At 26.5% G+C, this 13,395-nt stretch overlaps 3 long non-coding RNA genes across 3 annotated transcripts; all 3 read left to right on the plus strand.

The window, feature by feature from the left end:
- The first annotated feature begins 542 nt into the window (after positions 1 to 542).
- On the plus strand, positions 543 to 3,861 carry LOC111206551. Its single transcript, XR_002658843.2, has 2 exons — positions 543 to 3,276; positions 3,558 to 3,861. It is a non-coding gene; the product is annotated as an uncharacterized LOC111206551 (long non-coding RNA).
- A 3,557-nt stretch (positions 3,862 to 7,418) lies between these two features.
- Positions 7,419 to 8,554, plus strand: LOC106431212. Its single transcript, XR_007318282.1, has 2 exons — positions 7,419 to 7,969; positions 8,251 to 8,554. It is a non-coding gene; the product is annotated as an uncharacterized LOC106431212 (long non-coding RNA).
- A 4,048-nt stretch (positions 8,555 to 12,602) lies between these two features.
- Positions 12,603 to 13,332, plus strand: LOC125580558. Its single transcript, XR_007318281.1, has 2 exons — positions 12,603 to 12,746; positions 13,029 to 13,332. It is a non-coding gene; the product is annotated as an uncharacterized LOC125580558 (long non-coding RNA).
- The last annotated feature ends 63 nt before the right edge of the window (positions 13,333 to 13,395 follow it).

Raw genomic sequence — 13,395 nt, forward strand, 5'->3', positions numbered from 1 at the left:
TTTGGTCACAAAATATAGGAGAGTTTAATCTTATATATAGATGTGAATAATTGTAATCCTTTCAGTTACAAAAAAATAATGTAATCCTTTTTGGATTATGATTTCTTAAACATAAATTTAGTATTTAAATAATAGAGTCTATTATTATATGAAAATATTTGAAATACTTATTTTACATTTTTTTAGATTTGAAAAAAAAGAGAAAACTACAATTAAACACTTTTTAACCAATTTCATTTTGTAGAAAATTTTATAAAGGGATAATTACTATCAAACAAATTTTCAAATTTATATTTTTTTATTTTAGAAAACGAAAATTAGTATTAAGTAAATTATTATACATATTTTTTTTAGGAATTGTAAAAAGGAAAAAAAATATAAATATAAAAATGAAATTATTGTCAACTAAAAAAACTATCAAATAATCTTTTGATGTTATCTTTATTTAGTATTTTAAAAAACGATTTTACAAAACGAAAAATTACTATTAAGTAAATTATTATACATATTTTTTGTTTAGGAATTGTAAAAAGGAAAAAAAAATTAGAAAAAGGAAATTATTGTCAAGTAAAAACCATCAAATAATCTTTTGCTATTATTATCTTTGTTTAGTATTTAAAAAGGAAAACTACGATTAAATAATTCTTTTGTGTTATTATCTTATTATATTTATATTATTAAATATGATAAATTTTAACACATATCATCATCTTAAATTTTTAATTGTCATGTGTCATCGTCATGTTAATTAACAACTTTGAAAAACTAAGCTTTGTATAATAAGATTAGATCTCTTTTTATATAGGGTTATACAAATCATAACCCTACGAATATTTGAAAAACTGCTTAAAGTATCTTAAAAGGAAAAATACCAAAACTCTATTCTTAATGCTTTAAGGAAATATTACTTTTGAATCTTATTTCTTTTGTATGTGATACCATAGCGTGTATCATAAACATGTAAGGATGGAAGATAAACTATGATCTAATATTTGATACACAAACTCAGACTCCTCCACATCCCACGTGACAATGATCCCACAAGAGAAAAATGGATGAACCTTGCACTTAGGAAAAGCGATCTGACAAAAATATTTGTTTTCCTGCTGTAGACTCCACTTCCAACAAATCCACTATTGCCCCAACAAGAAGTATCACACGGCTGAAGATCAAACTCCATACGAAGCAAAGCTCACTCTTTTTTCTCCTAGTATTAAAAAGACCAAGATAATCCTTTCCTGCCCAAGTGATAGACTCCATCCCGTACGTCAATGAATTTTTTTTCAAATCTATGCTTCGACTCACTTGAAGCGGTGAAACAACGATCAATCTACATGGAGAGAAAGTCAGATCGCATACCAACAAAAATCATAAATTATCAAAGAAAAATCTCCATTCGTTACTCCTTTCATTGTGGATCACATCTGTGTCTTGTTCCATGCTTTTCGAAACACCAAATTGCTCACGTCACCGTAATTCCATGAAAACCAGAAATACTTTTTTTTATATGCGGCATAGACACACATCACCGGTAACATATTATTTGCCCACCCCTGCGTGCTGATGTGGCTTAACGAGGAAAGAGCATACCCAACTTTATTATTATAGATTTTATGATATTTTGTTCTTTTGAAAACTGAATTCTCAATTTTTTTTATATTTGACTAAACTAAATAAAGTAATACTATATTTAAAAATTGTTTTACATAATATATATACTATATATTTTAGTTTTAGTTTTTATTTTCACCACAAAGAAACGACAAAATTGTAATTAATTAATTTAAATTGATTTTAAATACAGTGATGAAATGTGTAAATAAAAACGAAATACAAAACTGAAGTATTTAATTTATTATAAATACATTGACTAAATGTGTAAATAAAAATAAATATTTAATCTACTACATGTGTCTCCAAACAATTCTCATTTATTATGTTATCCATGTTTCCAAACAATACCAAAATTATATTAATTTTAATAATATAGATAGATACACGTTTTGGCATTATTTTATTTGGTGGTAAAAACGTGCCTACTTTTGTGAACAAAACAGTTCGAAAAACCAACTTATAGTGCAATGCTATTTATTACGAGGACCAAGTACATTATATATTTGGAAATAATGTGGGTGATGTGTATGATGAGCATCAGAGAAATTTATATTATGATATGGTTACAAATGTATTTTTATGAAACTGTAATTTCTGATAATAGCAGGGAAGAACTTAACATGCAAAACAGTTTTATAATACACTGCAAAAAAAACCATCTAAGAAACATGTAGGGCAGGGCATTATAGATTGTCATTGGCATCCTTCTCGACATCCATCGATCAATCCAATATATAAAATAGAAATCAATACAAAAACCAAAGGAGTTCCAAGAAGATTCTGAAGGAATTCTTTTATATTTTTTTAACCTAAGAGAAAACCTAAAATAAAATAATATAAATCATAAAAGAAAGAATACCCTAAACAACAACTAATAAAACACATAAATAGAATTTTGAGTTGGCCAAAGGCATCCTGTTAATTTGTGGTGACTTCTGGGTCTCAGTCGGTCTTGAAATAGACTCGGCCATCTACTTTCATCAGTGTCGATCGACACCAAAGGGTCATTATTGATCGACACTCCTTCATTTCTTCGACAGTTTCCTCTCGCGAGTTTGACATACCATTCTTCAGTGAAATGATCATAACTCTATATTTAACCTTCAGATGGACCTCAAACCGATGGAATAGGAAAGGTAACTCAAATATCTATCTTGTGTCAAAATATGAGCTCAATCCCAGCGTGGGAAGGTCTCCGTCCATCGCCAAATTTTGGACACGTCTTTACAGTTCTGCAACTCAAATAATTCTGAAATCAACAAAGTTCCTCAAACGTATGTGAACCTGAAATGACTCTAAAATAGACTCCAAACATATATAATAGACTATATATATTATATAAATTCTGAATCTGTGACTTAATCGAATTATTGTTTATGCATATCAAAAATACTTTAAATTAAATATAAAAAGGCTATTTTTATTTAATAAATTTAAAAACAAGTGGTTGTGATTTTTTGTTTTTGTCAAACTAGATCCGTTTATATTGGAATTTGAAAAGATGTATAGCTTAAATTAGACTTGTTTCAATTTGTGATTCATCTATAAATGTACTTCTATGTCGTTCTAATTTTTAAAACACCATTATTTCATTATCAAAAATGAAAGTTGCTTTCAAACCTTGGTTTATTGGTTTCGTTATGCTCGCAATTCTTCTGTTTGGTTTGTGTTTACATTTACAGCTTTATTAATGTATTTTATAATCATTCAAAAATAAATTTTATTTGATGCCATTTATTTTATATACCTACATAGGTTACATATTTAATTTTATATTATTGAGTTTAATGATTTTCTAAGAATAATCAGTGATAAACAAAAGATTAATAAACTTTCCGTTTAAAAAAAATGCAGAATACTCCTTAAACATATGTTTTACGAGAAATGATTTTTTTTTACTTTAAATATGAAAAATAAAGTTATGTTTTAATTATTAATAACAGGAGAAAGGGCTATTGCTCGGACAGGAGAAAATAGGTGGTGTTTCACAACTTTAACACCTATACCATCATCAAAAAATCCCAACCCTCCAAGATGTACTCCCGATAGCTGTGAAGCCTTATGTCTCAAAAAGAAAAAAGCACTGATAAGTAAATGCCTTAGAATAAATTACGGATGCATGTGTCGGATTGACTGCGCTAACTGATTTTTTATATACATTAAAACTCGAATAATATTTATAATAATACTATGTATTTGTCATAAATAAATATAAATAACAAATATTGATACATGTATCTTCATCTCCTTTTCTTCTTGTTCAAGTATTTAAAATTATTATCTAACTCACATAACCATAATAAACCGTTTATACTGAATTGATCAATCGTTACTGACGTAACATAATAAATTGATGTTGACATTGACTTACTATGACAAAATAACCAATTTTATATCGACTATAAGAACTAACACACATAATTGTGTCAATAACTTACGCACAACAACATCATATTTTATGATAATTATAAAGTTATATCAAAAAAAAGTGCACCTAATGTTTTTCTTATATGAGAGAGTTCTGATTTTAATCAATTATGTTTGGTGACAAAATATAGTAGAGTTTTATCTTATATATAGATGTGAATTATTCTAATCCCTTCAGTTACAAAAAAAAAGAAAAGAATATTGTAATCCTTTTTGGATTATGATTTCTTAAACATAAAATTTACTATTTAAATAAGAAAGTTTATTATTATATGGAAATATTTGAAATACTTGTTTTACATTTTTTGTTTAGATTTGAAGAAAAAAGAAAACTACAATTAAACAGTCTTTAACAATTTTTTTTGTAGAAGATTTTATAAAAGGATAATTACTATCAAACAAATTTTTACAATTATATTTTCTTTATGATTTTAGAAAACGAAAATTATTATTAAGTAAATTACTATACATTTTTTAAGAATTGTAAAAAAGAAAAAATCAGAAAATGGAAATTATTGTCAACTAAAAACTATCAAATTATGTTTTGCTATTATCTTTGTTTAGGATTTTAAAAAGGAAAATTACTATTAAAGAATTTTTGTGTTATTATCTTATTATATTTATATGATTAATTATGATATATTAAGCAATTATGTTTGGTCACAAAATATAGGAGAGTTTAATCTTATATATAGATGTGAATAATTGTAATCCTTTCAGTTACAAAAAAATAATGTAATCCTTTTTGGATTATGTTTTCTTAAACATAAATTTAGTATTTAAATAATAGAGTCTATTATTATATGAAAATATTTGAAATACTTATTTTACATTTTTTTAGATTTGAAAAAAAGAGAAAACTACAATTAAACACTTTTTAACCAATTTCATTTTGTAGAAAATTTTATAAAGGGATAATTACTATCAAACAAATTTTCAAATTTATATTTTTTTATTTTAGAAAACGAAAATTAGTATTAAGTAAATTATTATACATATTTTTTTTAGGAATTGTAAAAAGGAAAAAAAATAAATATAAAAATGAAATTATTGTCAACTAAAAAAACTATCAAATAATCTTTTGATGTTATCTTTATTTAGTATTTAAAAAAACGATTTTACAAAACGAAAAATTACTATTAAGTAAATTATTATACATATTTTTTGTTTAGGAATTGTAAAAAGGAAAAAAAAATTAGAAAAAGGAAATTATTGTCAAGTAAAAACCATCAAATAATCTTTTGCTATTATTATCTTTGTTTAGTATTTAAAAAGGAAAACTACGATTAAATAATTCTTTTGTGTTATTATCTTATTATATTTATATTATTAAATATGATAAATTTTAACACATATCATCATCTTAAATTTTTAATTGTCATGTGTCATCGTCATGTTAATTAACAACTTTGAAAAACTAAGCTTTGTATAATAAGATTAGATCTCTTTTTATATAGGGTTATACAAATCATAACCCTACGAATATTTGAAAAACTGCTTAAAGTATCTTAAAAGGAAAAATACCAAAACTCTATTCTTAATGCTTTAAGGAAATATTACTTTTGAATCTTATTTCTTTTGTATGTGATACCATAGCGTGTATCATAAACATGTAAGGATGGAAGATAAACTATGATCTAATATTTGATACACAAACTCAGACTCCTCCACATCCCACGTGACAATGATCCCACAAGAGAAAAATGGATGAACCTTGCACTTAGGAAAAGCGATCTGACAAAAATATTTGTTTTCCTGCTGTAGACTCCACTTCCAACAAATCCACTATTGCCCCAACAAGAAGTATCACACGGCTGAAGATCAAACTCCATACGAAGCAAAGCTCACTCTTTTTTCTCCTAGTATTAAAAAGACCAAGATAATCCTTTCCTGCCCAAGTGATAGACTCCATCCCGTACGTCAATGAATTTTTTTTCAAATCTATGCTTCGACTCACTTGAAGCGGTGAAACAACGATCAATCTACATGGAGAGAAAGTCAGATCGCATACCAACAAAAATCATAAATTATCAAAGAAAAATCTCCATTCGTTACTCCTTTCATTGTGGATCACATCTGTGTCTTGTTCCATGCTTTTCGAAACACCAAATTGCTCACGTCACCGTAATTCCATGAAAACCAGAAATACTTTTTTTTATATGCGGCATAGACACACATCACCGGTAACATATTATTTGCCCACCCCTGCGTGCTGATGTGGCTTAACGAGGAAAGAGCATACCCAACTTTATTATTATAGATTTTATGATATTTTGTTCTTTTGAAAACTGAATTCTCAATTTTTTTTATATTTGACTAAACTAAATAAAGTAATACTATATTTAAAAATTGTTTTACATAATATATATACTATATATTTTAGTTTTAGTTTTTATTTTCACCACAAAGAAACGACAAAATTGTAATTAATTAATTTAAATTGATTTTAAATACAGTGATGAAATGTGTAAATAAAAACGAAATACAAAACTGAAGTATTTAATTTATTATAAATACATTGACTAAATGTGTAAATAAAAATAAATATTTAATCTACTACATGTGTCTCCAAACAATTCTCATTTATTATGTTATCCATGTTTCCAAACAATACCAAAATTATATTAATTTTAATAATATAGATAGATACACGTTTTGGCATTATTTTATTTGGTGGTAAAAACGTGCCTACTTTTGTGAACAAAACAGTTCGAAAAACCAACTTATAGTGCAATGCTATTTATTACGAGGACCAAGTACATTATATATTTGGAAATAATGTGGGTGATGTGTATGATGAGCATCAGAGAAATTTATATTATGATATGGTTACAAATGTATTTTTATGAAACTGTAATTTCTGATAATAGCAGGGAAGAACTTAACATGCAAAACAGTTTTATAATACACTGCAAAAAAAACCATCTAAGAAACATGTAGGGCAGGGCATTATAGATTGTCATTGGCATCCTTCTCGACATCCATCGATCAATCCAATATATAAAATAGAAATCAATACAAAAACCAAAGGAGTTCCAAGAAGATTCTGAAGGAATTCTTTTATATTTTTTTAACCTAAGAGAAAACCTAAAATAAAATAATATAAATCATAAAAGAAAGAATACCCTAAACAACAACTAATAAAACACATAAATAGAATTTTGAGTTGGCCAAAGGCATCCTGTTAATTTGTGGTGACTTCTGGGTCTCAGTCGGTCTTGAAATAGACTCGGCCATCTACTTTCATCAGTGTCGATCGACACCAAAGGGTCATTATTGATCGACACTCCTTCATTTCTTCGACAGTTTCCTCTCGCGAGTTTGACATACCATTCTTCAGTGAAATGATCATAACTCTATATTTAACCTTCAGATGGACCTCAAACCGATGGAATAGGAAAGGTAACTCAAATATCTATCTTGTGTCAAAATATGAGCTCAATCCCAGCGTGGGAAGGTCTCCGTCCATCGCCAAATTTTGGACACGTCTTTACAGTTCTGCAACTCAAATAATTCTGAAATCAACAAAGTTCCTCAAACGTATGTGAACCTGAAATGACTCTAAAATAGACTCCAAACATATATAATAGACTATATATATTATATAAATTCTGAATCTGTGACTTAATCGAATTATTGTTTATGCATATCAAAAATACTTTAAATTAAATATAAAAAGGCTATTTTTATTTAATAAATTTAAAAACAAGTGGTTGTGATTTTTTGTTTTTGTCAAACTAGATCCGTTTATATTGGAATTTGAAAAGATGTATAGCTTAAATTAGACTTGTTTCAATTTGTGATTCATCTATAAATGTACTTCTATGTCGTTCTAATTTTTAAAACACCATTATTTCATTATCAAAAATGAAAGTTGCTTTCAAACCTTGGTTTATTGGTTTCGTTATGCTCGCAATTCTTCTGTTTGGTTTGTGTTTACATTTACAGCTTTATTAATGTATTTTATAATCATTCAAAAATAAATTTTATTTGATGCCATTTATTTTATATACCTACATAGGTTACATATTTAATTTTATATTATTGAGTTTAATGATTTTCTAAGAATAATCAGTGATAAACAAAAGATTAATAAACTTTCCGTTTAAAAAAAATGCAGAATACTCCTTAAACATATGTTTTACGAGAAATGATTTTTTTTTACTTTAAATATGAAAAATAAAGTTATGTTTTAATTATTAATAACAGGAGAAAGGGCTATTGCTCGGACAGGAGAAAATAGGTGGTGTTTCACAACTTTAACACCTATACCATCATCAAAAAATCCCAACCCTCCAAGATGTACTCCCGATAGCTGTGAAGCCTTATGTCTCAAAAAGAAAAAAGCACTGATAAGTAAATGCCTTAGAATAAATTACGGATGCATGTGTCGGATTGACTGCGCTAACTGATTTTTTATATACATTAAAACTCGAATAATATTTATAATAATACTATGTATTTGTCATAAATAAATATAAATAACAAATATTGATACATGTATCTTCATCTCCTTTTCTTCTTGTTCAAGTATTTAAAATTATTATCTAACTCACATAACCATAATAAACCGTTTATACTGAATTGATCAATCGTTACTGACGTAACATAATAAATTGATGTTGACATTGACTTACTATGACAAAATAACCAATTTTATATCGACTATAAGAACTAACACACATAATTGTGTCAATAACTTACGCACAACAACATCATATTTTATGATAATTATAAAGTTATATCAAAAAAAAGTGCACCTAATGTTTTTCTTATATGAGAGAGTTCTGATTTTAATCAATTATGTTTGGTGACAAAATATAGTAGAGTTTTATCTTATATATAGATGTGAATTATTCTAATCCCTTCAGTTACAAAAAAAAAGAAAAGAATATTGTAATCCTTTTTGGATTATGATTTCTTAAACATAAAATTTACTATTTAAATAAGAAAGTTTATTATTATATGGAAATATTTGAAATACTTGTTTTACATTTTTTGTTTAGATTTGAAGAAAAAAGAAAACTACAATTAAACAGTCTTTAACAATTTTTTTTGTAGAAGATTTTATAAAAGGATAATTACTATCAAACAAATTTTTACAATTATATTTTCTTTATGATTTTAGAAAACGAAAATTATTATTAAGTAAATTACTATACATTTTTTAAGAATTGTAAAAAAGAAAAAATCAGAAAATGGAAATTATTGTCAACTAAAAACTATCAAATTATGTTTTGCTATTATCTTTGTTTAGGATTTTAAAAAGGAAAATTACTATTAAAGAATTTTTGTGTTATTATCTTATTATATTTATATGATTAATTATGATATATTAAGCAATTATGTTTGGTCACAAAATATAGGAGAGTTTAATCTTATATATAGATGTGAATAATTGTAATCCTTTCAGTTACAAAAAAATAATGTAATCCTTTTTGGATTATGTTTTCTTAAACATAAATTTAGTATTTAAATAATAGAGTCTATTATTATATGAAAATATTTGAAATACTTATTTTACATTTTTTTAGATTTGAAAAAAAGAGAAAACTACAATTAAACACTTTTTAACCAATTTCATTTTGTAGAAAATTTTATAAAGGGATAATTACTATCAAACAAATTTTCAAATTTATATTTTTTTATTTTAGAAAACGAAAATTAGTATTAAGTAAATTATTATACATATTTTTTTTAGGAATTGTAAAAAGGAAAAAAAATATAAAAATGAAATTATTGTCAACTAAAAAAAACTATCAAATAATCTTTTGATGTTATCTTTATTTAGTATTTTAAAAAACGATTTTACAAAACGAAAAATTACTATTAAGTAAATTATTATACATATTTTTTGTTTAGGAATTGTAAAAAGGAAAAAAAAATTAGAAAAAGGAAATTATTGTCAAGTAAAAACCATCAAATAATCTTTTGCTATTATTATCTTTGTTTAGTATTTAAAAAGGAAAACTACGATTAAATAATTCTTTTGTGTTATTATCTTATTATATTTATATTATTAAATATGATAAATTTTAACACATATCATCATCTTAAATTTTTAATTGTCATGTGTCATCGTCATGTTAATTAACAACTTTGAAAAACTAAGCTTTGTATAATAAGATTAGATCTCTTTTTATATAGGGTTATACAAATCATAACCCTACGAATATTTGAAAAACTGCTTAAAGTATCTTAAAAGGAAAAATACCAAAACTCTATTCTTAATGCTTTAAGGAAATATTACTTTTGAATCTTATTTCTTTTGTATGTGATACCATAGCGTGTATCATAAACATGTAAGGATGGAAGATAAACTATGATCTAATATTTGATACACAAACTCAGACTCCTCCACATCCCACGTGACAATGATCCCACAAGAGAAAAATGGATGAACCTTGCACTTAGGAAAAGCGATCTGACAAAAATATTTGTTTTCCTGCTGTAGACTCCACTTCCAACAAATCCACTATTGCCCCAACAAGAAGTATCACACGGCTGAAGATCAAACTCCATACGAAGCAAAGCTCACTCTTTTTTCTCCTAGTATTAAAAAGACCAAGATAATCCTTTCCTGCCCAAGTGATAGACTCCATCCCGTACGTCAATGAATTTTTTTTCAAATCTATGCTTCGACTCACTTGAAGCGGTGAAACAACGATCAATCTACATGGAGAGAAAGTCAGATCGCATACCAACAAAAATCATAAATTATCAAAGAAAAATCTCCATTCGTTACTCCTTTCATTGTGGATCACATCTGTGTCTTGTTCCATGCTTTTCGAAACACCAAATTGCTCACGTCACCGTAATTCCATGAAAACCAGAAATACTTTTTTTTATATGCGGCATAGACACACATCACCGGTAACATATTATTTGCCCACCCCTGCGTGCTGATGTGGCTTAACGAGGAAAGAGCATACCCAACTTTATTATTATAGATTTTATGATATTTTGTTCTTTTGAAAACTGAATTCTCAATTTTTTTTATATTTGACTAAACTAAATAAAGTAATACTATATTTAAAAATTGTTTTACATAATATATATACTATATATTTTAGTTTTAGTTTTTATTTTCACCACAAAGAAACGACAAAATTGTAATTAATTAATTTAAATTGATTTTAAATACAGTGATGAAATGTGTAAATAAAAACGAAATACAAAACTGAAGTATTTAATTTATTATAAATACATTGACTAAATGTGTAAATAAAAATAAATATTTAATCTACTACATGTGTCTCCAAACAATTCTCATTTATTATGTTATCCATGTTTCCAAACAATACCAAAATTATATTAATTTTAATAATATAGATAGATACACGTTTTGGCATTATTTTATTTGGTGGTAAAAACGTGCCTACTTTTGTGAACAAAACAGTTCGAAAAACCAACTTATAGTGCAATGCTATTTATTACGAGGACCAAGTACATTATATATTTGGAAATAATGTGGGTGATGTGTATGATGAGCATCAGAGAAATTTATATTATGATATGGTTACAAATGTATTTTTATGAAACTGTAATTTCTGATAATAGCAGGGAAGAACTTAACATGCAAAACAGTTTTATAATACACTGCAAAAAAAACCATCTAAGAAACATGTAGGGCAGGGCATTATAGATTGTCATTGGCATCCTTCTCGACATCCATCGATCAATCCAATATATAAAATAGAAATCAATACAAAAACCAAAGGAGTTCCAAGAAGATTCTGAAGGAATTCTTTTATATTTTTTTAACCTAAGAGAAAACCTAAAATAAAATAATATAAATCATAAAAGAAAGAATACCCTAAACAACAACTAATAAAACACATAAATAGAATTTTGAGTTGGCCAAAGGCATCCTGTTAATTTGTGGTGACTTCTGGGTCTCAGTCGGTCTTGAAATAGACTCGGCCATCTACTTTCATCAGTGTCGATCGACACCAAAGGGTCATTATTGATCGACACTCCTTCATTTCTTCGACAGTTTCCTCTCGCGAGTTTGACATACCATTCTTCAGTGAAATGATCATAACTCTATATTTAACCTTCAGATGGACCTTTCCTATTCCATCGGTTTGAGGTCCATCTGAAGGTTTTTTTTTTTTTTTTTTTGATGTCAAAAAAAAAAAAACCTTCAGATGGACCTCAAACCGATGGAATAGGAAAGGTAACTCAAATATATATCTTGTGTCAAAATATGAGCTCAATCCCAGCGTGGGAAGGTCTCCGTCCATCGCCAAATTTTGGACACGTCTTTACAGTTCTGCAACTCAAATAATTCTGAAATCAACAAAGTTCCTCAAACGTATGTGAACCTGAAATGACTCTAAAATAGACTCCAAACATATATAATAGACTATATATATTATATAAATTCTGAATCTGTGACTTAATCGAATTATTGTTTATGCATATCAAAAATACTTTAAATTAAATATAAAAAGGCTATTTTTATTTAATAAATTTAAAAACAAGTGGTTGTGATTTTTTGTTTTTGTCAAACTAGATCCGTTTATATTGGAATTTGAAAAGATGTATAGCTTAAATTAGACTTGTTTCAATTTGTGATTCATCTATAAATGTACTTCTATGTCGTTCTAATTTTTAAAACACCATTATTTCATTATCAAAAATGAAAGTTGCTTTCAAACCTTGGTTTATTGGTTTCGTTATGCTCGCAATTCTTCTGTTTGGTTTGTGTTTACATTTACAGCTTTATTAATGTATTTTATAATCATTCAAAAATAAATTTTATTTGATGCCATTTATTTTATATACCTACATAGGTTACATATTTAATTTTATATTATTGAGTTTAATGATTTTCTAAGAATAATCAGTGATAAACAAAAGATTAATAAACTTTCCGTTTAAAAAAAATGCAGAATACTCCTTAAACATATGTTTTACGAGAAATGATTGTTTTTTTACTTTAAATATGAAAAATAAAGTTATGTTTTAATTATTAATAACAGGAGAAAGGGCTATTGCTCGGACAGGAGAAAATAGGTGGTGTTTCACAACTTTAACACCTATACCATCATCAAAAAATCCCAACCCTCCAAGATGTACTCCCGATAGCTGTGAAGCCTTATGTCTCAAAAAGAAAAAAGCACTGATAAGTAAATGCCTTAGAATAAATTACGGATGCATGTGTCGGATTGACTGCGCTAACTGATTTTTTATATACATTAAAACTCGAATAATATTTATAATAATACTATGTATTTGTCATAAATAAATATAAATAACAAATATTGATACATGTATCTTCATCTCCTTTTCTTCTTGTTCAAGTATTTAAAATTATTATCTAACTCACATAACCATAATAAACCGTTT

The sequence above is a fragment of the Brassica napus genome, chromosome A2, assembly GCF_020379485.1.
Source record: "Brassica napus cultivar Da-Ae chromosome A2, Da-Ae, whole genome shotgun sequence".
Lineage (NCBI taxonomy): Eukaryota > Viridiplantae > Streptophyta > Magnoliopsida > Brassicales > Brassicaceae > Brassica > Brassica napus.